General features: G+C 39.1%; 1 long non-coding RNA gene across 1 annotated transcript in view; it reads left to right on the top strand.

Annotated features, from left to right (window-relative positions):
- The window catches only part of LOC137861524 (uncharacterized), a 203,641-nt gene that overhangs the window by 170,092 nt on the left and 5,738 nt on the right, over nt 1-27,811 (top strand). Inside the window, exons 6-7 of the long non-coding RNA XR_011099661.1 lie at nt 18,386-18,515; nt 20,551-22,611. This is a non-coding gene — a long non-coding RNA (uncharacterized lncRNA). The remainder of the gene's footprint in view (nt 1-18,385; nt 18,516-20,550; nt 22,612-27,811) is intronic.

Here is a 27,811-nt window from a genome sequence, read left to right as displayed (position 1 = left end):
CTAGCCATCTTTATTTGTATTTTTTTTTTTAATTTTTATTTTAAATAATGTTCTTGGAGAATGTGCCCAGAGATTTGGGGTGGGCGAGGAGTGCTTTGCTTTGGTAGGTGAGCAGATGTTTTCCTGCAATGTGACATTTAAATCGCATAGTTTATAAGATGTTTGTGCAGTGCCCAGATCAATGGATATCCCTTTAGAAATAGGAAAATCCTGATTAACATTTGGTTGTTTGTGCAGATGGAGCATCAATGATGCAAAAGCACGTGTTCTGTCTTGTGCAAGTCAGCCACACTCTTCTCTGAGCAGCTCTTCCTGTGCACCTCCAAAATCTCAGTGAGGGGAAAAATCTTGCCTATTATTTCCCCTAAAGCACAGGTGCTGTGCTTTAAACATTAGGCTGGCCAGGACACTGCAGCAGAGACGTACCTGGAAGAGATGAATCGATGCCCTGCAGCAGGTAGCATGGGGTGTTTTTTCCCTGCGACAACAGAAAGGCAGGCAAAATCTACTGGAATAGCTTCTGTATGTTTCTACTGCTCTGATGCACTCGTAATTGCATTTTGTATGAGGTTCTCCATGGTGTGGATGGTAAGACAAATTAGATATTCCAGCTGCAAAAACACAGCGTACAGAGAATGGTGCGCGGTTCAGCTGCGCAAATACAGCGTTGGTGTGACATTCTGTTCAACCCGCCTCCCCCAAGAGGTCTTTCTTCTGGGTAAGCGTGGAAAAGACAGCCGTTGCCAGCAAGGTGCAGTCTGCTGGCTTGGCAAGCAGGACGCTTGCCTTGCGACGGTGTCCAGTTGGGTGCACTCAGCAAATATCAAAATGAAGTTTAAAAAAAAATAAAAAAATAAAAAAAAATGTCAAAATCCAAAAGGAACTTATAGAGAGAAACACAGCTTGATGTGCTTTTGTTGTGTGTGGGTTTTGTTTGTTTGTTTGTTGAGTAAAAATAACTAAATGAGTTCAAAAATAATATTTTCCATCAAAGGGGTGCTTTTGCAGCTTAGAACAGTTAACAGGGGTCTTTCCATTTTGGCCTCAAATTGTACCAGGGGAGGTTTAGGTTGTAAATGAGGAGACATTTCTTCTCAGAAAGAGTAGTCAGGCATTGGAAAGGGTTGCCCAGGGAGGTGGCAGTGTCACCGTCCCTGAGGGTGTTCAATAAAAGGTTGGACATGGTGCTTAGGGGCATGGTTTAGTGGGTGACATTGATGGTAGGGGGGTGGTTGGACCAGACGATCCTGGAGGTCTTTTCCAATCTTGATTCTGTGATATTCTGTGATCCATTTCAAATTTCAGTATATATTTCATTTGGCTTTGTTTATTTCTTTAATTATCCTCAGCATCTTCATCTGTTATCATGGTAGATCCACTGAATAATACAGCTCCCTGTAATAGAAGTTCATTTCTTCAACCATAGTTTGGCATGTGTATGTATATTCAACTGTAATGACATACTTGTATCATTCAGAGGTGAGCAGAGAATTAAAACTTCCTGCAAGAAGCGCCTTGGTGATCTCTTTTCCTTCTTATTATCACTGCTGGTAGATGGCTGTGTATAAAATTCTGAGACTGCGGATTCCAACCCTGGCATACATTGCAAGTTGCTGAAATTCTGGAGAATGCTTTAACCACTGCTTAAAAAGGTGTGTAAAAAGTGACAGGAAAGTACCTAGGTCTGTGTTCAATCAAAGCTTATGAGATTTTTATGCTTGTTGTATAATCATAAAAACAGCTTGAAGGACATACTCAGAGAGTCTCAGCTGTTTGTATTAGAAAAAAAGAAAAGGTCCTCTTGCAGCAAATAACTGGGGAAAAAAAAGAAAAAAAGAGATAATGTGTAAACCTAATTTTCCTTAATCCAATACATTCTGCATTCTAATCAAAGCATGCCTTCACAGGATGATTCTCAGCTAGTGTGCATAATTAATTTACTAATGCAAATTGAACAGTCCAGGTGATAACTCCTGAAAAAAATTAATAAAAATACCTCTGCAGATAAACTCAGTTTGTTTGCTGTTTAGTTAAATAGTTGAAAGTTTAGTTCCTGCACCCAGTTCCTGCGTGCACATCAGGTTACTGTCTGCTCTGGGGCAGGCCCCTTTAGTTGCATTATCCCGCAAAGTGGCAACCCACTTATGGTTCATGTTCTGATCATCTGGCTTGATTGATGTCGCTTGATCTTTTTCCTTTTTCCTTCTTTTTTTAAAAAGCTATTATGCACTCACAGGTCCCATTTACCTCAGCTGCAGAGTAGCCAGGAAATTGCAAAACACAGTTATTAAAACTCTGAAATTAATATCCCATTGACAGTACTAATGGAGGAGCCAGGGCCAGAACGGCTGTATAGACCGAGCTGTGGTCTGATTTACTGCATCCAGAGAAGACGACTCTCACAGGTCGAAGGTGAGCTGCCTTTGAAGGAGAGTAGGAGAGAAGTATGCGCTGTTGTGCTGCCTTTGTCCGCAGTGATCAGAGTTGTTTTATGACCCGAGGTCTAGGGGATTAGGGAAAATTTGAAACCAGATGAGAAGGGAACCAGATATGCTAACAGGTCCGTCAAGAGCATAGTCTGATTTTGATTATGTAAAGTGTGCCAGTGGGGCAAGCAGAGTGCAGGAGGCTTTGGCCATTCTGAAGTCTAAATTTTCAAGAAAACCAATTCACAGTGACGGATTTGATACTGAAACTTGGAGAGACGAGGGAAGGTGGTGTCTTGCAGAATCTGATGTGGCTGTTAACTGGAAATGCTAGGGTGAAAATTGTGGTTTTACGAGGCTTGAAAATGGCATGAAGACCTGTGCTGTCCTTAGGGATGGATGTGACAACTGGTGCAGTATTGGTGATGTGTGCTCTGTAAATAAACACATTTCAGATAGCTTTGGGCTTATAGGGTGGTATCTGCACCTCCTAATACTTCAAAAGAAAGCTCCGAGTGCTGCTTAGACCTCTAAGGGATGTTACCAAGTGTCCCCTACTTCTGTGTGAGTACAGCCATCCCTGTTGATTCTGCATGGCCAGGAGGGTCTGCTGCACCACTGAAGCCAGTATCAGGGGATGAGCCCTGCGTGGCTCCACGCTCACCTCACTCCCCTGTATCCCCGAGAGCTCTTTCACAGGGAAAGCAGAGAAGGGAAAGAAGAGCCACTGGACAAATCACCTTATAAAGCCTATAGTTCAGTTTGGGGGATTTTTTTTTTTTTTTTTTTTTTATTCTTTTCCCCCTGCTTAGTGATTCTGCTGCAGCTGCAATAGTTAATGACGTGCTGAAAATGGAGCTGTTATTCAGCATAGGGGGAAAAAAGCCTTCCCTCTCCTGGCTCCCCACAGGCTCCACGAGTCACTCGGAAGGGTCTGGGTGGGGAGGATATTTGGCTGTTAGCTCAAGCAGCCTGATGAGCAAAGCTTGGGAGTTTCATAAACAAATAGCTAGGCAGCTGCATCCCACCCAGGTTGGTGATGGGAGGACAAACTGCTAGCTCTGTGAGATGTGGCTGGAGATCTCCTTAGTCGCTGTGCTCCTGGCTTTCCTCTGCAGTAACTGGAACTGCAAGCATTCTCCTACATGCAAGCAGGGACTTTCTGTTTAGGATAAAGCCATTTGCTTTGCTTTGCATTTGGCAACCAAGGTGTTGACATTTGTCTTGTTTTGTTTTATTGCACTTCTCACAGCTGTAGACATTCTCCAAACCAGTTATTGCTCACAAATAAACATCGATGTGTAAGACATTTGCTAGCGTATTTACTTTTCCAGTGTGAAACTAATGAGTGACATCATTCCTTAGCAGCTGTCTTGGTTGTGCAGCCCTTTCCTGCAAGGATCATGTCCTGAGCCTGAAAAAGAACAGATCAAAAACCCATAGAATGATAGCAAACATATACGTTTAGCCGAACAATTAATTGAAATAATAAATGACTCATTTCTGCTAGATCATGAGTGAATCTGAAGCCTGGACTTCCTGTCCTGTGCAAAGAGCCCTGGGAATGTTTGTTTAAGTGGGAAACATGCTCTGCAAGGAAATGGGTAACTAGGGACCTCAGGAGTTCAAAGCTAAGGTCCTGCAGAAGAAATACCAAACCCCAAGGGCCATGCCCTTAATTTGTGTACACCATCGGTTACAATTTATATACATCAAAGATCTGTCTCTCGATGCTTGTTCAAATTATTTGATCTTTTTGAGCTAGCAAAAGTTGATCTTGATTTTAGTCTAAGAACTTCTGTCTTTTCAAGCTCTAATGGCAGGTAAAATAATGCTACAACAGTGGCCAGCTTGTTTTAGTTGTCTTGAAACAAAAAGGGTAGAGATATGCCTAGACAGAGAAGAAATTATCAAAAAATTTAAATATATACATATTTAAGAATAAATCTAAATTGCCTGCCTCATATCACCAAAGGCTGGAGAAACAACTCTCCAGTGGTATTTTGTAGAAGCAGCAATCAGTGGAGACTAGCTCTGATCTGCCAATAACTTCATCAGTGTTTGGGGGGAATTAAGTAACACTTTTATTCAACATATGTGCTTCCTGCATATGAGAGATACCTTTGTGTCATTTTTTTGGTCAGATTGTATCTCCAGAATCCACTCATGCAATATCACATCCTATAGCATGCTCCGGGGGCAACTTGTCAATGGAATTGCTTCTTTCAGCAATGTCTTGGTGTAGCTGCAGACAGAAAATCCCAAAGAAATGTCAGCAATGCCTGAAATAACAAGAAAAAAGTCATTTTTGAGCTATTTTTGAAGGAGATAGCCACTTCTCCGATTGTACGACAATGAAGCTGTCACAGACTTGAGCAGCCAGTTAGCCCCAGGACGCAGTGCTTCTGACCTGTGTGTTTGCATGTCAGATGTCTGAGTTGTAGCACAAGCATCTCCAAGAACAAGAACGCTGAGGTGGTCAGCTGTATTCATCAAAGATTGATCAAATCTTTGCTTGTATCTACATTTCTTGTGATTTAGGCGAAGTATTAAATGCAGCAAGAAATACAACTTCTATGTTGAAGGTTGAGATCAACCTTTGTGGGGTAATCAGTCCCAACAGCACTCTGGGGTACAGCTAGAGTTCTTGGAGAAGCTGGGGCGATAATAGGGTCTGTGCTTAAGGGCTATCTGCTGAAAAGGCTTGGCTTTAAACTCTGCAACGATGTAGGTAACTTCTGAGGACTTCTGGTAATTCATTTGTTGCAGCAGGAGCAGAATGAGCCCTTCAACAGCTCTTGGACCTGAGTGCATCCCAGTTCCTCTCTTGGGTGCTCATCCTCAGTACCTCTGGCTAGCTGCCCTTCAAAATTATGTGCTTAAATTATGTGGGTAGAAAAAAGGCTGTTTGCACTTTTAACAGGAGAAGCCTTTTGTTCATCCATTTATGTGGAAGGATCTATGGTGGGAATGAACCACCACAGAGACACCTTGAAATGCCTTCAACTTAATGAAAATTTGGTATACCAGATTCTGGCTGATTGTAACAGCTCCCAGGAAGGATTTTCAGCTGTAGTTTCTGTGATTTAAATCCCATGCCTGATAACAATGTACACAAGACATTGCCTATCAGGAGGCTTGCATAAAATGAATTGGTGTTACAGTACAGTTTCTGGTAAACCTCATCACACAGGGAATGTGAACAGCATTTGTGTCCCAAAAGCCTTTTCACTGTGTGGAGGACTGACTCCGTCTGGTTGACTGCTGTTAGTTTCCTTGCTGGAAATGACCTCATGTACAGCCCTCAAAAATTACTCTGCATTTAGCGTACTTAGTTGCCTATCCTCTGATGGGGCAAAATACCTATTTAAAAAAAGAGAAAGGAAAAGCCTGTGACATATAGTCTGATTCTTACACCAATATGAAAGTTATTTGCATGTTTCAGTAGTGCTCCATTTTGCAGTTCAGCAGCACTGGAGCAACTGAAGCCCTCAATGAATTTACAGCTTTATAAGGAATACAGCAAATGTTAACCAAACTGGTTTTCCCTTTGACTCCAGGATATTGATTTGAAACACAAGCTCTGCTAGACTTTGGTTTTTCATTTTTAACCAGGAAGTTTATTATAAAGGAAAAAATACATGCTGCAGGAAGAGAGAAGGCTCTGGTACTTTCCAAGTCAGCATTTACGTGACTCGGGTTCATTTTGAGAAGAATAATTTATAGTGGTGTGAATAAATAATAGCAGTGAGTTCTAACTCTCCAAACACGATACATAATACCCTGGGAAAATTTCCTCTGCTGCGTGCTAATGACTGATTGTTGGCTTTTATGTTGTGAGCCACTGTAACAAGTAAATCATCTGAAAATAACTGACGTGCTCAGGTTTGTTTAGGCAGCACGTGTCAAACTGCATCTTCAAGTCAGTGTGAGATACGAGTTCAGTTTGCTACTGCAGTCAGTGTGGTCTCTTTGCCTGCCTTTGCAAGCAACCACATGAGATCAGCTGCTGAATTTAGAAAATCAATGGTTTGGTGTGATCTGAGTAGCACAAATTTGCCATTGTGTCAGCATCACTTCCTGTGGAAATTAATACATCTGGACATCAGTTAGGTGCCTAACTCATCTGGGAAGATCATCCACATTAATTTTAAGAGCAATGGTGAAAATATATTCCCTCATCTATTCAATTTGTGTGGAGAAATATTTTCAAGCTGTCATTAGTTATGCCTTGTTGACTGCTCCTCTAGCTGGATCTGTGGAGGATAAAGAGCTTTCTTATTTCTCTTCTTGCAGCTTTACTGAAATTACTTTTTCTCCTCTTTTTTTTAATCCTCCAGCAGGAGGGTGTTACATGCTTCTCTCCTTGCCCACCACTGCTCCTTAGCTATAAGAGAAAAAAATTAAACTTTGTAATAAAAAGAGATTATATAAATTGTTGCCTAGCTTTTCAATTGCATATTTTCATTGTTGCTAGCAAGTCATCTTTTGAAAGGTAAAGCCGTCTTTCTCTGTCACTTGCAAGGGACCTAAAATGCTCGGGCAAAGTGATAATTGGGCATTGTAAACTTTTCCTTGCCCAGAGGGGCCTAAGTTACTTGTGCTGGCTCTCTGTTAAAGCAGAGTTTTCTGAGTTGTTTTCAGAGAAAAATGAAACAAGTATAGTTCAAAGCACAGCCACACAATTTACAGGAACAATGAAAATTTCTCTCCATTCTGCTAACGTTCTTATCCCAGGTGGCAGATGACACATTCATTTGTCTTGAATTTCTCTTTGGTTGTCCTCGTTGTAATACCAAAGCACTGAGGTTTTACTGTTAAACAGAGTAACGTAGGAAGAAAATTGTGGCACTATCAATTTGTGACTTTTGATAAAGGAAAAATTCCTTTCCATGTCACAAATGAGATTTTGTTTTTACATTTCTTTCAACTGGGTGACAATGCAGATTTGGATTTTGAACTGCTTGATGTGAATATCTGCTCTTAACTGGGTTAATAACCCAGTCCTATTTTATGGAGGCTACCAAAATCTCTCCCAGCTATGATAATGGCTATGGGTCAATGCAGATCTGAGCCAGTCTTCAAATGGTGACATGGATTTCAAAGGTTTCATCTCTTATTTTCACTTCTTTAAACCAGACAGTTCCTTTGCTTATCGATTGTTTTAGTAGAATTGGCTTTTTTCATTTTTGTTTTCCCCCCTTTTTTTTTGTTTATCTTCACAGAAAGATCAGCCTATCCAGTGAACCAAAGAGAGAAGCTACCCCACGGATGTTAGATAAGTGATAGTATCACTGAATATGTTTTTTGCCTGCTTTAACATCTCATAAAATATTAGCATCATTTTTAACTTGGTATTGTTCTGAGGGGTGGTTTCCTGTCTGCTTTTGAGTTCAACCCTGATCCACTTGAGGAGCCAATGCACTCATTTGAATTCAGTATTCAGTGAGCAATTCTATACGGCGATCATATGCAGAACTTCTTACCATCTGTCATCTCTATGGCTTCTCCTGGCCCAATGCAGTTTCCATGGTAGTCAATGGAAATTTTTGAGGCTGATTGCACAAAGCAGTACACCCAGCAGAGGAGAGAAACAATCACGGAAGAACACACTTTCTTTGCCTTTCTCTGTGTTGTATGGAACATGTTGTAATCCCCACCTAGCAGATGGGCACTACTGTCCCCATATTCGTCCCATATTTTCAAAGGGATGGAGAATTTTAAAACTGGATCTTCCAAACACCAAGTTAGGAGTCTAACTCTGGTGCTATTCTTGAGAATAAAGCTGTGGGATAAAAGCAAGGGCAAAGCACGGGGGAAATCAACTAACACAGCAGCACGTTCACAGATTGAGAAACAAAGGTACCTCCATACCTCCTTTGACAGCTCTTTGCCTCTTTTTCCCCATCTCTGAAATGAGCAGGCACATCCATGACTCTTTGCCAGAGCAGTTCCAAATCTCAGTGTTCATAAATCTTTTAATCTCCAAAAGGCAAAGAGGAATAGTCTTAAGTTGGATACACAAAACCTACTAATAGGAAATATGTATATATAGGTATCCCTCTAAATCCTTCCATGGTTATGTTGTTTTAAGAAAGGTATGTGTGTGTTTGATATATTATTAATACAAGTCCTCCATTGTTGCTACAGCTTTTCCAGGAATTGAAAAATTCAAAAATCATGTTGAGCAGGGTTCTCAAATTATTTGAAATATTATAATCAAGGGCCTGGTATCTTGACTGTGTTGTTATCTGCTTCTTGTACCTCTAATACAAAGGTAATACGAGAGCTGGCACTTTCAGTCTCTGACCCTCTTACGATTGAGACCAAAACTTCACCAGAAGAAAGAGATCTGCAGTATTTTGAAGTGATTTTCACAGACTTTTTGACTATTATCTTTTTTTTTTTTTTTTCCTTTCTTCAATTTGTTCTTTTTCTGTGCCATAAAAAATCACTTTCCCTCCTCTGGAGAGATTTTTCCTATCCCATGCCCTCTCTACTCTCAACTTCCCTGACCCTCTTTTTACCTTTCTTTTCACACGGTACACAATTTGGGTTGTTTTCAAACAAATCTGAACTTTTACTTTGTTCTGATTTTATTTGTGGCCTGAAAAACAAAGTGCATTAACTTGAAACAGACACTGAGCTGCCTATGGGGGTAACTTGTAAAGTACTGATGCTTGGAAAGTTCCCAAAAGAAAACAAAGCCCAGCAGTCTTGCCTTGTTTGTAAAGCTGATGGAGATCATTGACTCCAAAACCTTTGCCATCTCCTTCTAACCAGCCCCCTAAAATAACAAATACATGGGCTATGTCAAACAGTTATGGTCTTCTGAATCATGAGCCAGACAGAAGAGTGACATTTAGACTGTTCCTGCACATAAACACTGGTAGTTCCATTTTGGGGCAGCTCTGTCATGCATAGCAAAGCTGTGCAGATTTACTTGCACTATGAATCTGGCCTGATGTCCCGTAGTGAACAATGGAAGTGATGGATCTGGAAAACAAAGTTGACAGCCTGTGGCATTAAGTACTTCTATTATTTTTTGTGTGTCTATTGCTTCCTGATGATATGCTAGGCAATGTACAAGCAGGAAAGTATTTTTCACATACCTGAAGTTTAATTTAGAAAGTAAAGTTGGAGGCACATGTAACAGGCAATGGGACCTGAGACCGGGCTAGGGCAAAAAGTGATTTTGTAGTTGTGATGTACTCACAAGTCAGTGGCTCAGATCACTTGTGGCTTGAATCAGCCTGTGGAGCATATACATGCCAATCATGACACTTTAGCAGTCATTCAGCTAACAAAATAGAGTAACAGGCTGTAAGTTAATTTTTTTTTTATATATTTGTTTTACATGCTCGTGTGAGAAGAATGGTATTAGCACAGGCAGATCCTGCAGGGTAAGTGTTTCTAATGATAGCCTGGAACAAAGCAATTGCTTGCTCAGAACTGGAAATTTGTCAGTGAATTTCACTTCACCATTAAAGAAGCTGTGAACCATGTCATAGAAAAATGTCACTCTTCAATGATGTCACGTTGTAGATACAGTTTCAAAGTTAAAGCAGAGAAAACTTTGCAGCCTTAATAGGGGTCCTGAGATCTAACTTGTGCACAGAGCCAGCGAAAGGCAAGGACACCTCTAAATATAGTGCTATCCAATGCTAAGAGGCAGGGACTTTTTTTCCTACTCAAATAGAGTGATACACAGGAGCACTAACAGAAATGCCATTCATTTCTAATTCAATTTCAGATGTAGCAATAGTGTTTCTGATGTTTCTGCTGGTAAAATCTGGAGATGTGGCTTATCCCTTCATTGTGTTTCCTATAAAAAAAAAAAAGGGGGGGGGGACGGAGGGTAGAGAGAGATTCTTTCTGCTTCCAGTTGTATTTATCATAGTCTCAATATCTGTTTGCTTACAATTAAATTCAGGCTTGATTACCTTACCTCAATCTGTCAAGAGTGATGCTTATCACAAAACACTGGGCAGCTCACAGCACAAGCAGTGTCCTCTCTGCCAGCAGCGCCAAACCTTCAAACAGCAAAAGTTCTTCTGCAAGGACTGATATGCATTTGAAGGGCTGCATGCCAAAGATACATTGCATATTAGATTTGACTTAGAGCCTGTCATACAAATCAGTGGGGATCTGAATCACAGAATACTTTTTTGTTGATTTCCCCTTTGTGCTTACCTCACATGCATTTTTTCTTTTTTGTTTGTCTTTCCCTATCTTTCCTTCTTCCTCTCTCCCTTTTACATTATTTTCCTTTGGACACAATAAGAAATGTAGTTCACCTATATAGACGTGAATACTCATCTAAAGAGAGCAACATGTAATAGGTAGTCATACTCAAAGAAGTGTTTTGTTATCTCTCACCTGCTGTACACAATGGATGACTTTGATAAGAAAAGGGATGCCAAGCACCTCATTTCTCTCTTGCAGTAGCGTAGCTCTTTGAAGTGACTCCAAAGCAGGCAATGGCTTTACACTGTTGTAAACACTGACAGGCGAAGTGAGACACCAGCCCTGCAAATTTCCTATTGCAGCACCCTCTGTTCCACTGCGTTATGCAAATGTCTTGTGCACGTTCACTGATCTCAGCATTTCTTTTTCAGGCCCCATCTATATGGAATTACTGAAGTCATCTAGGTAATAACTTGAAAGAAAATAGACTCATTCAATGAAAGATTTTGAAATTGCAATCAGCTCTTGAAAGAGGGAGTGAAATCAGGGATGAGTAACAGATGGTGATGGCGGCTAATCTTTCAGCCTATTATTTTACCATATGGGGGTCTCTGCCACAGACTTTCATGCTGAAACTAAAACAGAAATTAATCATTGTGTGACAATATATTATTTAAATAACTATTGCAGTGATATTTGCCTCTATCTAGAAACCATATGCAAGAGCACAGGCTCCAAAACAAGATACAGCTGCATGTAGGCTGTTTTTGTGGTGAAAGGCATCATAAGACTTCAGAGGAAAAAAGGCTATGCCATTTAGTTTACACGAAGAAAATTAATTTTCTGGCTATGCTAAGGAGTCTGTGAAAGGAAACCTATACAGAAACACTTGATGGACTCTAACAGGAAATGATAACTTCTCTGTGGAGTTAAATAGAATTACATCACATGCCTAGGAGTCTATAAGGATGGTTAAAAAGAGAAATGACTTTGTTCTTTATTATGTGGGCTGTCGCTCAGCTGGCCTATATCCACTAGAGACAAAAGTGCTCTGATACCTCTTATCTGAGAAGTCTTCTCTGTGGCCTTTGTAACTCACCTCCATTCCACTGCAGTAAACATCTCCAAATTTGCGTATTAAATTCCTGTTAAAGTTAATACGGCTCTTCTACAAGAAAAATACTCCAAAAGCAGTTGTATCTTTTCTGTTTCTCCTGTAAATATTTCTTTAAAATGCTATCAAGGTAAGACCATTTCTGCATTGGCAAAGCAGAACAAACATGCTAGATTTCCAGTTTATTTTCCTACTAGTTCTCTTGTCTGTGGTTAAATGTGATAAGGAGAAAGACCAGTTAAAAAACACTCCTGTCTCTGTCTGACTTACCAGAGTGCATTCCAGAACTCACATCGGCTTAACTCAGTTGTACTATGCATGGTAAAATCAAATTTAAAAACAAATATAAGGCAATACAAGTTCAGCTGCTGTATGGTCATGACTAGAGAGAAAATAGGCTAAGAATGGATCATATATTCTGTACCAAGTCCCATGACTCAAGCATGCAGAGAAAAACTCTTAAGAAGAGGTCAGAAATCAGTGTATCCATCCACTAAAAGATCTGAACATTTAGTTGACTGAAATAGAGAAAACTGTCCTCAAGACAGAAGATGACTAATTGACCAAATTCTATTACTTATTTATAGCAGTTTGATGTGAATTGCAGCCATGAAGTCTTCACTTTATTTTTTGCTCCAGGCACTCTTGGTTCCTTATCCAGCTCTTTGCCCCTTACCTACCAAGATGTCAATTCATCCCTACCATGCTCCACTCGGCATCACCATCCCAACATACAATGAACAAAAGGACATACATGAATAAGAGAAAGAAAAGCCATTGTTGTTCTCCAGACCCAATTGCTATAATTGCTGAGAAGCATAATCTCTTTTGTGGTTTATTTGTATTCAGGTTACATTGGTTTTGCATGCAAAAAAAAAAAAAAAAAAAAAAAAAAGAGAGATTTCATACTGTATTCTTAAAACACAACTCAGTTCTGTAACAGGAGCCAGAACTGTGACTATGCTGCATAAGATTTTGAGCTCTCATTTTCCACAGTTTGGGCTCAGCCTAACCATGGCTAATGTGCTGAAATGCCATGGTCTGTTTGTGAGATGTTGCCAACAGCAGACTCACAACCACACTATAAACATAAGTAATTGTCATTAGTGGTTTGGAGGTGTATCCTTTTTATTTGAGGAGTATAAACAACAAGAAAGCTAGAGTTCAAAAATTAGCCACGAAATTTTGAGAGGCCAAAGAAAAGCAAAGGTAAATGTTGCATCTCTGAAAAATCTGTCTCCCTGTGTATCTATTTGGTTCCTTCTGTGCAAAAAAGGCATTATCCTGTGTGTGCATGGTAGGAAAGAAACATGTACAATCTAACCATGTATTTCATGCACAAAGTGCTGACAAAATTAACATGAGGATTCATCACAACTTACAGTCCTGCAACTGTCATCAGTGAACTGGTTTCCTCTGAACTTTTCCTGTGCTGCTTTTTACCCTTTCTCTGCAGCTAGCAAGAAGACACTTTGTAACCTAAAATCCTGTGAGAGGAAAATGTGGGAGAGATCCCAAAGAACAAGTCATTGTGCACAAAAAAGAATTAATCAATCGTTATAAAATCATTGTTCAGCTTAGCCTAATGTTGTGGTTAGTGGTTAAAACGTCCATGGACATACCCTCTTTTCATTTAACTTTCTTTTAATGCTGATCCTTGTGTGATCCAGCATGATTGATCATATTTTACATTACTATTCAAAGTGTAAACGAGACCTCTTCACTACCTTTTAAATCAAAGAGTGAAAGTGAGTTGAACCACAAAATGGTTCCAAGTAAAATAGTTTGGGTTAGAAACTCTAAGATGACTCTGAAGAGTGTTTGTGTTATTTTTTTTCTTGCATTCCCCAGATTCTGCAATGTATTCCTCATTTGGCATTTCTTGAACTTTTGTGTTACCTCTAGCCTGCCTTTCAAACATCGGTTATCATGTTATTCTGTGAATTCAAGTAGAGGTTTAAGTATTTGTAATGTAATAACAGGAATGATATGATATTGTTTTATAATATAAGCATATGTATAATATAATAATAATAAAATTATAAGACAATAAACTTGAAAAATAAACATAAAATAAAGCCTTTCTTTCAATTTAGGAAGGGGGGAAAATTTGGTGTAGGAGAAATCATCTATTTAGTACCGAGCAATGTTTCCTGGATGGTCACGTTGAACTACTTTACAGCATGGTGCCACACAGTACCAAATATTAAATTAGTGTGAATTAAGTGGTTTGGTACCACAGTGCCAAATTTTAAATTAATGTGAATCTTTTATTTCCTTTTTTTTTTTTTTTTTCTGAAGGCCTTGGTCATACAAACACAACTACAGTATGGGCCTATAGTGCTACACTGAACCTTTCTGCTGGTTCCTAGAGATCAGTAAGGAAGGAAAAAGAAATGTTTTCACTTAACAGAAGAGAACCGTTTTACTCACTTTTCAGTATAAGCCTGCCTATTGTGTTTGTGAAACATACTTGAAAAGGCATAAGCTGAAATTACAGTCTTATCATCAAAACAGACTGATTCATGGTTTATGTGCAGCTAATTGCCTACTACTTAACCCACTTCTAGCTGCATCCCCATATGCAGCCTGTTTCAGTCTTTAAATGCTTTTGAGTTATTTGAGGAATATTAATTTGTTCCTCAACCCAGAAGGGTGCCCAATTGTTCGGTCAGCTGTTAAAAAAGGGAAAATAGTCATTTGCACCAGGCAGCTTTCTTTCTTCCATTTGATCAGATTACAAATGATTAATCAAAACTAAAGACTTTTCAGGCACAGGCAGTTCTCCATATTTGAGGAGTCCACATTATTTAACTCAGTGTATGCATTTTGTGAAGTGTCATTTGCTATTATTATGCATTATTTATGCAGCAGTAGCCCCTGAATCAATTAACTCAAACACTGCTGTAGCTTGTACCATCAGAACTTGTAGTCTGAGCAGAAACACATGAACCCTATATTATTTAGGTAAGGAAAGTTTATTACTTTTACATTTATGAAGTCTTGGTTCTCCTGTGCACTGTAATCAGAGGTGTCTTTTACTATCAGGACCAGGAGGTGAACTTGTAACCACTTCCAAAGGACTCCAGACTCTTGCAGCCTGAACGTAAAATTCTTAAAGAGCTGCAGAAGCTGTAATGTATTGTGACTTTCATTCTGTTATGTTACAATGTATTTTAAAGCAATTCACCACAGTTTAGTGCTAGAAATCAGCGTATTGCTCTTAAAGCCAAATGAATGCCAAATGAGCTTCATTTGTTAGCAGAGCTTTCTAAGGACTTGGCCTTCTCTGATTCCTGCAGGGGAAGACCCTCAATGTGCTGCACGATTTTGTAACACTTCAGCTGACTGTTTCAAATATGGGTTCTGTGTTGCTTAGACTGTTTGAACCTCTTAACTCCTGAGTAAAAAATGAATGAAGCAAACTAATATGCCAGGTTGTACTTAATTGCTCATCAGCACCAACTTAGAAGAATCATGTTGCCAATATTTGTAGTTCCCCTGAATGGACAATAAAGACACCTAGAGAACAAGCCCATCACAGGTGGTGATTTGGTTATTCTCTGAAGCTGTTTGCTCATAAAAGCAAACAGGTTGTGATTGTCCTTGTGGGGGAATAATGCTCCTATGTTTCAGGAATTCTCTTTCCCTTTGGTGTCTGTTTCCCTCCAGCTTGATAGTGGCACCTGATTATGTCTCTCTTGGTGAGTTAAGGGTTCAAACACCTCTGAAGAATTTGATCTGAAGAAGTCTTTGCTTGCCTTCATCCTTCTACTCAAAGCTTGTGTGAGCAACATTAGCATTTGTTCTTAATGAATCTATAGCTGCCCTGGAGCGAGCAAGGAGGCATGCTGAGTGGAAAGCCTGGCATCAGCACTCAAACTGAGCACTGAGTCTGGCTTTGTACACCATGACCCTTCGAAGAGCAATTGAATTGCAGTTTGAAAGTCCACGGTCCCTCAGGGATTCTGACCCATGTGGTGTGAAAATGAAAGATGACTTTTCTAAGTACAGGTTCATTCTCAAAGGAGCACGAGGGTCAGCTTCACAGTGCTGTATGCAGCTACTTCAGTAAATCACAGTGGTTTCCAAGGGCCTCCAGCTGTGTTACAGCTCTTCTGTTGCTACTCCTGGAATATTACTGGAGAGAAAGGAAGCATCTTACACAAGGGATGTGATACTATAAATGTCATTGCTCTGAAATTGCCTACGTGAAAGCACTTTTTTTGGGTAGAGAACTTTGGTTCTACATCGGTAACCAAAATTTCTCTCTCTTTCTATGTTGGCTTGGCCTGATGTAGTAGCAAGGAACAATGTGGGAAATAACTTTTTTTTTTTTTTCCTAAAATGCATGATTTTTGTTGTTCCATATATGAAAAGTAAGAAGTGAAAATAGTTGCAAGACGATTTAGAAGGCTAATTCACCAAGATGTTTCTGTTTGCTTGTTTCACTGAGCCCTACCAATAGTGCCTTAGACCTAAAACTTTTGTGCTTTAGTAAACAGAAGTTGCAAAAAAAAGTGACATAAGGAAAAAAAGAACAGGCAATTTTTTTTTAAAGACACTAGATGCACATTAACACAAGAGATGGATAGATGGAAGCTATTGATAGTGTACAATCCAATATTCTAGCTTTAAATGTCCAGAGAAGGGCGACGAAGCTGGTGAGGGGCCTGGAGAACAAGTCCTACGAGGAGCGGCTGAAGGAGCTGGGCTTGTTCAGCCTGGAGAAGAGGAGGCTCAGGGGCAACCTTATCACTCTCTACAGATACCTTAAAGGAGGCTGTAGAGAGGTGGGGGTTGGCCTGTTCTCCCACGTGCCTGGTGACAGGACGAGGGGGAATGGCCTAAAGTTGCGTCAGGGGAGTTTTAGGTTAGATGTTAGGAAGAAATTCTTTACTGAAAGGGTTGTTAGGCACTGGAACAGGCTGCCCAGGGAGGTGGTGGAGTCACCATCCCTGGAAGTCTTCAAAAGACGTTTAGATGTAGAGCTTAGGGATATGGTTTAGTGGGAACTGTTAGTGTTAGGTTAGAGGTTGGACTTGATGATCTTGAGGTCTCTTCCAACCTAGAAATTCTGTGATTCTGTGATTCTGTGTGATTCTGTAAATTCATTTTGAATCCTGCCTCTTTAATCTCTGCAAAATTTCTGATGGTGACCTCTACTTCTTGCATAATTACTGCTAATGAAAACCTTACAGTGACCCACTGAATTGAAAAGCTATTTAAATACTTTTCATCCAGCCCCAAGTTTGAATTCCCCATTATCTTTGGTGTGCTTTTTCTTATAGTGACAAGCTATGAGTGTTAACAAACTGGCTGCACTGGAGAATCATTAAGGTATTGATTACAGGTGGAGGCTGGGTGAAAAAATTCATCCTAAATGCCACCCATGCTCCCTTCATTTGTTATATTAATATGCTTGCAAAGGCAAGAATTTTTGGAAAAGGGGAAGAAAAGTGGAATTGGTGTTTTACCCTCTTTCTCGTCTTTGCACAATTAATGTAGCCTTTTTGTGCTTCATGTGATTCAGTCTTACTTGGGCAAGGGCTACATCTGGGAGAGAAAAGAAAATCAGATGTATAGGCAACTTTTTGGTCAAGCTGCCTTGGTTTGAATGATTTTGTGCAGGCCTAAATCAGTGGGAGATACTGCCCAAAATGTTTTCTTTAGCTATTACTGCCTGGAATTGAAGCAAACTTTTGCGGAGAATTAAGGCATGAGTGAGTCTTGGGTCTGTATCCAAAAGCTTTAGCTGGTTTTGTTTTTATTAAAAGAGTGTCCAGACATTATTTCCTGGCTCCAAACCTGACTGAAGAAGTGGTCTGGTGGTTAAGGCACTTGTGTGTGGCCTTTGAGAGCCTGATCTGCTACCCCACAGATCTCCTGTGTAACCTTTGGTGTTGCTGCTGTCTCTGGGTACCTCAGTTTTCCATTTACTTTAAAGTTGCCCTTCCCTGCTTCTGGGAATACTATAAAGACAAATGTTAGAAAATTCTGTAGTGTCTGAGCCTTTCTGAATGGGGCTATTAGAGAGCTGGTTAGTTGGAAGAGGCTGTTGTGACACAATAGGTGGCAGGCCCTGGGAGGGCTATGGATACAGACGAAAGAGCATATTGATCCAAATGAGGGGAATAGTGCTTATTGGGGTAGGCTGAGGCATGCAGTCCGGGTTTGATGGCAGCAGCGGCCCTCTGTGTGTGGCAGGATGAGGGGGCATCTCGGGCCACGTCGACTACACAGCAAACCCCTTGGCTAAGTTCAGTTTTGTCTGGCCTTTTAGAAGAATCAGCCCCCGCTAACCCTGGCTGGCCACCGACCTCATGCTCTCATCAGAGTGGAGTCTGCCCTCACTTCATGAGTTTCACTGCTTCATGAGTTTCTGCCTCAGCTTCATGAGTTTCACTGTATGGACTGCAATCTGTTTTTCACCTGAGAATCTCAATTTTTATTGGAAAAGAAATACATTTTTGGCCTCTGTGGCTTTTGAAAAATGTAAAATATTTAAACTTTCCATACTATGAAAGCGGGTGGGCAAATAAAAAGAGCTTAGCATGTATTATTTTTAATTCTGCTTTTAAGCATACCTCAGAATTTTTGAGACTTGACTTTTAATTTCTCTCTCTCTTTCTTTTTTTTTTTTTTTTTAAACATTTAGAAGTGATAGTGACGCAACTTTCCACAGCACTGTGGAAAAACAAGTGAAGAGGCCAAATCCTGCCCTCTGCATGTGTATGTGTATCTGGAGTCATGTCATGGAAAAGGAGATTACTTCTGGTAAACAGAAGGTGTGTGTCTGGCCTCTGGATTTGGAGAGAGTTTCTAATCTCAAATTTCCTTTATGTCAGCTCATGTAACCATAATTACCAGACACTGATCCCTCTTATCCCAGTCTTCTGGTTGACATCTGCACAGGATTCTGAAATCCCAAACATATTCATGTGAACCTGTGCAAGTTCTCTGGTTGTGGGAATTTTCTTTTAATTTGGGGGATTTATATATATATATATATATGTTTTTTCTGATCAGGTGCACAGAAGAAGCCTGGTTCCCACAACTGAGAGGAAGCAGTTTCTTCATGTTCATTCTCCTGGGCAGTAATTACAATTTGTCAGGAATGCAGTTTATTTTGTAATTCAACATTTCCCCATAGCACAATTGTGTAACACCTATACAAATATTTGTTCCTGTTAAACTCTTGGAAAAAAATAAAACATAGTGGAGGTCAAAACAGTTGCAGCCTAAGGTACTTATAGGAACATAACCTTTTCTTCCCCTGTCCTTGAATCTAGTCCAACTTTCATTAAAATTGTCACTATGATTCCTGTTGACTTGTAGGAATAATTCTAGACCCTAAATATTTGTAGTTCCTGGCGGTTGCTATATTGACAGCCCTAATCTCTTTATATATTCAGGTGGCATAGGAGAGGTAAAGCAGGACTGTCATCATTGCTTAAGTACAAATCTTATGGGACAACAGCTGGGCATCAAATGGACTTCAGTTCCTGTGCTTCTGCAATCGCTGTTTTTTCTGATTACAGTGCTGTTAAAGGAACCAAAGTTGTTTTTGTTTTTGTTTTTTTTTTTTCTGATTAATTTTGTACAGAAGCCACTTCTTGTAGTGTTAGGCTAGGAAAATTATCACCATCTTGTATATACTCTCGAACAACCATAAGGTAAGAAGAGGTTAACCTGATAAATACAGCAGCAGTGGTTATTTCTTTCTGGGTCTCGATGAAGTCTTTAAGAGTAAGCATTCAGACCAGAACAAAAGATGTGCAATATGTTACTTGCAATCCATACCCGTTAGGCCAAACAGATGAGGGGTCTTGGAGTAGCTTCTTTCTCTTTAAATTTATAAGAGGATGATGACCTTTGACAAGAAATGTGGCAGTTTTGGCTCAGAAGTGCTATTATTCGTTTTCAGGACCTTCTGAAAAGTAATGAGGACAAAGTGTCCCAGGGAAAAAACAGTGTTGTTTGTTTTTTAAGGAAAGCACAGATAGGATTTCATGTGATCATTGGACAGTTGTAGTATTATGAAAAACAACAACAACAAAAAAGTTAGAAAATGGGAATGTAGAGCAAGCAGCTGTAACTTTTTCCCCACTTTCTCTTTAATTTCATTTTGAGGGAAAAGAAGACCAGGGTAAGAAACGATGTAGGAAATATCATTATTGAATATTCATAGCCTGCTGGTGAAAAATGAGGTGGCTATTAAAATATATGCTGTTCTCATATGGAAATTAGGTGATCATATGTCTATCCCCATCAGGAAGCAATGCAGTTGAAATGACTGTCAAACTATTTACACAGTGATGGCTCTTATTTAAGCTGCCACCACTACAGTACTCTCTGCATTATCACAGTCTTCTGCCTGCCACATGGTACCTAAACAAAACAGGTGGAAATGCAGACTAAAAAAAAAAAAAAAGTTCAAGAAGACTGTGAGATTTGGGTCTGTGTTTTGGATGGACTGTATGAAATATTTTAAATGTCATATTTTTTAAGTGATATTTCAATATAATTTATCTAGAAGAACAAATTGTGGCTTTATTTTTTGCAGCACCTACTTGTTTGCACAAAGCTTTTATTTTTTAAGAGTGGCTCCCCCTTTTTTTCCCCATGTAGAATGGGAAGACGCTTTAGCTTTTCAGATTAAGTGATAAAAATGTTTTGTCTTCTTGTGGTCCACACATTCTGTAGTGTCTTCTGAGAGCCTGTAGCAATCTGATTGATGTGCATAGCTTTAATGCTTTAGGGAACACAGTACTGTCTTAACATTTTTGTTTATTTGTTGTTTCATTTTATTTTGTTTTTAAGGAACTGATGCTTTTTGCAAGCATAACATCTTTTCATGTCAAACAGAATTCCTGCAGATATGTGAGATTTTATGTGATCCAAATCAGCATCAACCCAAAATAGAAGACACATCCAATGGTGGAGCAGCCAATGTTCTTGATATTAGAAGAAAGTAGAAAATTTTCAAGGAACTGAGAGCCAGAAAGCTAAACCTGGGAAGAATGCTCCAGAGAAGCTTTGCCAGGTGGGAGGCACCAGCAGTGCTCTGAAGCAACCACCTACTTCTTCAAGGATGGGGATGAACCAGTGAACCAAGTCAGTGCTCCCCATTAGATTGCTCCATCGTCTCACTGGTTATGTGGATTACTGCAAGGCTGCAACCACTGTGACACTGCTGCTGTGGTATGATATAGTCTGCATGCCTGGGCCACACCTAAATTCATCCAGTTGATTTCCTTATCAAAGTTTGCCCTTTTAGTTCCAAGCAAAATAAAATAGAGATTCACTTTAGCTTTGTAATTTAACAACAGGGCTCGAACCTTATCTTTTTTTGTCAAAAATACTTCTAAAGGTAATGACATTTCAGTTGTTCTTCTGAAGCACTTTGCGTCCATAAGAGCCAGCTGAAGCTATGATATTCAGTGCTTGTGCATGTACGTGTGTATGCACAGAGCTTACAGTAACAATAAGAAATTAGATATAGTGAGTTAGGTTTTAGTTACCCTTGAATGGAGAATTGGAGATAAAAACAATAGCAAAGCTGCCATTCTCAAGTGTTTGCTTTTGTTCAAAATCTAGGAAATCAACCCGGAGTCAAAAGTTTAAATAAAAAAGAGATTCTATCTATTTGGATTCCAGCTTTAAAATATGGAGCTGTACATTTCCAAGTTTTTTCCAGCAACATTGAGAGTGGTATGTCAAATACATTTTTTTTTTTTAATAATTGTATTTCTGTGAAAGAAATTTCTTCTAGGATATCTGATGTACCCTACCCAGGTCCTTGGTGGCAAATCCCTTGTCTTTTTTCTACATTGCACCTCTGGGTCATCGACAAACTTGTTTCTATATTAAAAAAAAAAAAAAAAAAAGTGACTGGAATTTGGAGGTATGTTCATTATAGGTTATTTCTTGCTTACTGTGAAGTTAGAATTTGCTTATAGTGGAGATGTGTTATCTTCTACTGGAATAGTAAGACTACAGTTTTAAAATAAATAATAAAACTTAACTTGGTTATACTCAGGGAAAAAATATTCGTGATGAAACTATTCATACAGTTTTATCCCATAAACATTGTTTTCTATTTAGCTCAATTATTTAAAGGGCTGCCTAGGGAGGTGGTGGAGACCCCATCCCTGGAGGTGTTTGAAATATGTGCGGATGCCACACTAAAGTTTAGTGATGGGACTCAATCAAGTTAGTGGTTGGACTTGACAATCCTGAATGTCTTTTCCAGCCTAAATAGTTCTGTGATTCTGTGATTTAACTACACTTTACGGGGTGTAAATGTTCAACAGAAGTGAAGCTGGGGTGAGGGTGTTCAATAGGATTATTTATTAAGGATGACCTTCACCTGGAGTTGCAGGGCTAAATTTAGTGAGCCTGCAGACAAAGATTGTACTATCTCAGAAACATTCTTTGTCCTTTAGAGGTAAAAAATAATCAGTCCGTACAATAATTCATAATCTATGATGTTGTAACCTCTGAATAGTATTGTCTTATAGTACTCTAGATGATAGTCACAGATGAGCTTCTGAGCTGAAACAGTTACCTGGACATAGCCAGTAATGCCTCAGTTAACTGTATTCTTAAATTAAACTTGACTATGTACAAAATAACAGAAAAATCTTTAAAAAGTTAAATAACTACTACCATCTAATGTTTATATGTTGTTATAGTGGTTAATAATGCTTTCCAATAATGTATGCGCAAGTCTATCTTTTCAGTAATAACTAGATTGCAAGAATAACAGATGTAGGAACTTTCATAACCTGATGAGTCCATTATGGAATTATATCATTAACTCACGTGCAAAACTAATCATATGAAGAATGTTTATTCTGCAGTTGTTTGAGAAGAACAATGGTGAGTTAAAAGCTTTTTGTCTTTTTTTTTTTATTCGACTGATGCTTTATGCTATATGAACTCATCACTAGAGACATCAAAAATCTTTAAAAATTGAGTTACACAGGTAACATGACCAGGATGTGCCCAGAAATCTAATGTTTGATTTATTTATTTTTAATTAGTGAGTGCTTTGTGTAGTGCAGTGAAACAAACCGTGCTTGTCAGTGTTTCTCCATTTAATGTAGTTTATGAGAAAAGTCCAGCTTTTGAAGCATTTAAATCAACGTAATTGCCTTTGACATGTCTGCTGCTTTTCATATTTTTCTCTCCAAAATGTATTTCTCTTTTTGCTGTCTGGTTCTTCTTGTATATCTGTTCTCTTTCATCTTCATATTGTCTTTTTTAGTCCTTTCAGCTTCCTTTTCTTGTCATCAGCAAGGTTTCAATAGATGTTATTTGAATCAGAAATGTAACACCACTGCACCATGAAGGTCCAAGCACCATAAGGTTATAGGGATGTCTACACTATAGTCATAGGACAATAATGCAGATAGCAATGATAGCTTTAAACTGGGTAGCTTGGTTAACAGTAACCAAGCCACCATATGAATCAACATGAGCTCATGTGGCGTACTAAGAGAAGTCTGCAGAGTAGTTGTATGCTAAGTCCTGCACAGCCTTCCCTGGTGGGAAGTTGTACAGTAATTTTGAGCATTCCTGTTCAAATCAGGTTCCTCAGATTTGGAAGGTCATTGTTGGCTGAAAAAGGTACATCTTTAACATTGTGCATGCACAAATATTTATACATCTTTAGGTGTGAGTTGTCATTCCACTGTGTCTGGAACCAGGATGGCTGTCCTTCTCTTCCAGTTGATTTTTTTTGTGCTATAGGAGCTTTTAGTTGTGCTCTGGGTTCACAATTCATGTAAGTATGGAGATTAATTAAGTGAAAAATAGATACCCAAGACACTTCCAATTAATGCCTTAAGTCAGGTATAGACCATGGATCCACAGGTGAAAGATAAATACTTAAATGATTTACTAAATCACACATTCCCTTTCAGCCACTGTTTTAAGGGCATGGTTTTTGCCAGTTCCATATACATGCTTCGAGAATTATTCACTTCAGAGCTTCTTGCCTGGTCAATTTTGCAGTATATTTTCCCAAGCACTGAAGTACATGCTCACGTTAAATCTTTCAAATTCCATCACTTTGTAAGATCTGATTAAACCTTTTAGATCTCAAGGTAGACATTTTGCATATATAAAACATTTTCAAATGTAAATCCTTCTGTCTTCTGGGGTTCCCCACATGAAAGTTATTTTCCATAATCTTTTCAGATGCTTCTGTTTTCATTCAGGAAATCTATGATTAATTTAGGGGGAACCTAAGATGATGTGAGTTACTTTGTACTTGAGTCTTCTACTATAGAGAGGGCATGCTTTTCAGTTTCAAATGTAATTTTTTTAAAAAAAGGCAACTTTCAAGATGTCTCCCCTCCCCTCCTCTCCTTTTCAGAGGGAGTATTTGGAATCTGTTCCAACACTCCTGAAAGTCTAAAAGGACTAAGGATTAGAAGGGAAGACTATATAGCCAAAGACAAGCCAAGGAGGTGATCAGAAATGAAAAAATATTTGTCAGTAAGTGGAAACCCAAATAAAGAACATAGAAAAGAGGATAAAATTTCTGGCAAGCTATATGTGAAACCATAATAAAGCTGAACAAAAAAGATTCTGAGCTAAGGTGCAAAATGTGATAATAAAACTTTTTTTCAAGTACATCAGGAGCGGGAAGCTTGCCAGCAAATTGATGGGGCCAATATATTAATGAAATATAACAAGACCACTTTAGAAGTACAAGTCTGTAGCAGAAAAGATTGCAAATATTAGATGAGTAAAAGTTCATGATGAAGGGGCTCAAAGAAGTTTCCTTGTTGGAGCCACACTTTGTTGGGCCTGCCATGAGGAACTAGATATTCTTTAAGGTCCTTTCTAGCCCAAACCTTTCTATGGTTCTGTTCTATGTAGCCTGATAGTAAAGGAGACGAGAATAAATCAAAGCAATAAAAGGCCACACTGGAAGAGTGCAACTCACACAAAAGCTCTAAGGAATCTCAAAGAGTAGTCAAACTCTTCTTGTATGTCAGCACTTAAGTGATTCTTGTTTTAGAGGTATATTGACATTCTGTATATGATGCTGTTTTTAGAAAAGGCTTCAAGATAACCAGGGAATTAAATATTTGCATATGACTTCTATACTTCCAAACTTGTATAAACTTCCTTTATTAAAGTAAAAACAAAACAATAAAAAGAAATAAACCTAAGCTTATCAAAGAGGAAAAAAAAAAAAAAAAAAGAAAAAAAGAAAAAAAGATGAAGTTTGATTCCTATTTCTTTTGTATGGGTAATATGAATAAGGCAAATAGTAAGTGAGACCTGTGAGGCCATTTATTGATGGACTCTTATTGTGATGCTGGATCTATATTCACTTAACATATCAGAACTTCATCTGAAGTTCTATGAAAGTATTCTGAACAGTTGTTTAGATGACATTGAACTTAAATGTTTATCATTCTTTTTAGCATAAAATTGTGTGCAATGGCAGAGTTATATTTCCTGTATGCTTCAAGGCAGTTTACTTGCAAATTTCAGTAAGCTCTCAACGTGAAATGTAAGGTCATGAGGGAGGCAAGACTCTTACAGAAGATAAACTAATAAAACAGTTCTCAGTAATTCAGCCAAGTTAAAACGTACACACAGCCATCTATTTCCAAATATCCAAGGATGAAATAAAAATACAGAAACACTAATTTGGTCCTTCACAGAATAAGCTAGTATTGTGGCTAGATTTTTATAGCAAAACAAGTATTTCTATGTAATTATTCCAAATTCAGTTGAAAAGTAATACTGTTTTTTATCATTACTTGACTTTTGACAGGAAACTGCCTTCTGTTCTACCTTGACATCTTACCAGACCCTCAGTCTAAATAAGACTCATGCAGTGCACATTTGAGATAAAGAGTGGAAAGGAGGAAGTAATACTGCTTATGAATTGTACAGGGACTGTAAGATGCTTGGTGGTTCCCACTTCCATGTCTGGGAGGAAATCTCCATATGTCCGGGAGACAATCTGGTGTTCCCACTTCCCTGTAGTATTACTGTGGCTGATGTGAAAGACGGGCCTCAGCTCTGTTCCCCATCCCTAGTACTCAAGGGAAAAATAAGAATAAAGTTTATTGTAAGTGATATTTTTGGTTAAGACATACAAGGGCCACCTGGTCCCTGCCTGATCACCAGCACAAGCCAGAGCAGTCAGTTTATATCCCATTCCCCCTAGTCCCTTTGGAACTCTGGAAAACAACAAAAAAGCATAGAGCTGTGTACTTCTTCTCCTCTTTTCTTCAACCCCTCTTCCATTCCTTGGTGCGAAATCTGCCATCTACATGGGAGTCTGAAGCATAATTGAGGAAAAATACACTTTTTTGCCTATCTTGTGTCTCCTAAAAAGCTTATCATATGACTTAATTTCATGCGGCCCTTCTTGCCTTCTTTTTTTTATAGCCAGTGACATAAACAGACTGTACATAAACAATCCTATGACCTATAACTAGGTAAGGTCTGTGTTGGCAGGGCTGTGTTCAATAATAGCACAGTCAAAGCTCTGACTACTGTGCAATAAAATTCCTTTTATCTATGCAGTGCAGGGCTGTGGCTTTAGCAACATTTTGAATGTGAAGATGTTGCCCAAGATGCCTGTTGATATAAAGCAGATGTGCTCATTTCATCCCAGCACATGTTGTCTACACAGGGTTTTGATGATGATTTTATGTGGACTTACGACTTTCATTTTGAGTGAGATTTTGCTTTTCATGCCTTGGTTTTGGTGTTGTTTTCAGAAATACGGTAGTTTCTTCTAGTGATATCACTGTGACAGATCTATCTGAATATATAGGAGACCTTCATTAGAAATGGTGAATTGGCATCCAGCTGTACTTAGCACAATCTGAAGCCATGTAACTGTAAATACTTCTTTAGAGCATATCCGGGGGGTTCAGGTAAAAGGTTGTTGCTTTTGTAACAACTTGAATACCTGATTTCAGTTTCCTTTATGGTCAGATACAAAACCTTAATCTGGGTGCTCTGCATGCTAGAATTGCATGAAAAGCCTTCAGGAATGACCAGGCCACTGAGAGACACTTGGAAATATAACCAGCGAGGATCCCTTGCTTATCCAAGGTTGCATCAGAGTATATTTCTGATGCTTTTTTATGAAACATTTCGGCTCATTTAAGATAAAAGCAAAAATAAAGTAGTCTCTGTTCCACATGCTGCAAATACTACTTATCATTTATGCAGACCATAGATATCTAGAGTAGTGGTCTTTGCTCTTATCCTTATTTGCAATTTATTGTCGCTGTGTTTTGTTTTGTTTTCCTGATTTTATGTAATTTTTTTTTAGTGTTAAAACTCCGAGGTAGAATTTTCTTAATTTCCTTTAATTCAGAGATAACACTGCTAGTGGAAGGGAAGATGCAGTTACCCAGACCACTTCAGATGTTCTTCCACAATATCTTCAAGCACTATCTGAAACGCTCACGCGAACGAAACGCCGCCTCCTAACACATCGGGGTAGAAACCTTATTTGCCCATAAGTACGGAAACCTTTCACTGTGGGTTTACAGGGCCTCGCAAGTCTGAACATGTCAGGAGGTTTCATCATTGCTGCTGTTATTACTATTATTATTAAAATTGCGCTATAACTCTTCCAGAAGCTAAAAAGCGATCGTTTTCTCCCGAAACCGATCGGGCAGCGCCACTGCGTGGCTCCCAGGCGCACAGCCACCGCCTGCGGCTGCCCCTGCTCGGTTGCAAGGGCTGCAGCCCGGTAGCCCCCGCAGCCTTCCCGTGTCCAGCCTGCTGGAAGCTGAAGAAAGAAACCTTTAAAATGCGTAAGGAGCCTCCGCAGGGTGTTTGAACCGGGTCTGATAAAACCTGAAAGGGCGCGTCCCCTCTGAACAGCATTGCAACGCTGTCCAGACCCACTCCCCGTTTCTCACCTTTGCCTCACCTTAACATTTACCTCTTGTTTGTTTTTTTTTGACTGGGAGTTTGCTGGCTGGGGAGCTAAACATGGCCTGTTAATTTAATTGCAGATAATAATAATTAAGGCAATTAATAATTAAGTAGATGCTGCCAATGCCTTGGTGCATCCCAGGAG

Source organism: Anas acuta, chromosome 1 (assembly GCF_963932015.1).
Source record: "Anas acuta chromosome 1, bAnaAcu1.1, whole genome shotgun sequence".
Taxonomy (NCBI): Eukaryota; Metazoa; Chordata; class Aves; order Anseriformes; family Anatidae; genus Anas; species Anas acuta.
This window is presented reverse-complemented; position numbering and strand designations above follow the sequence as displayed.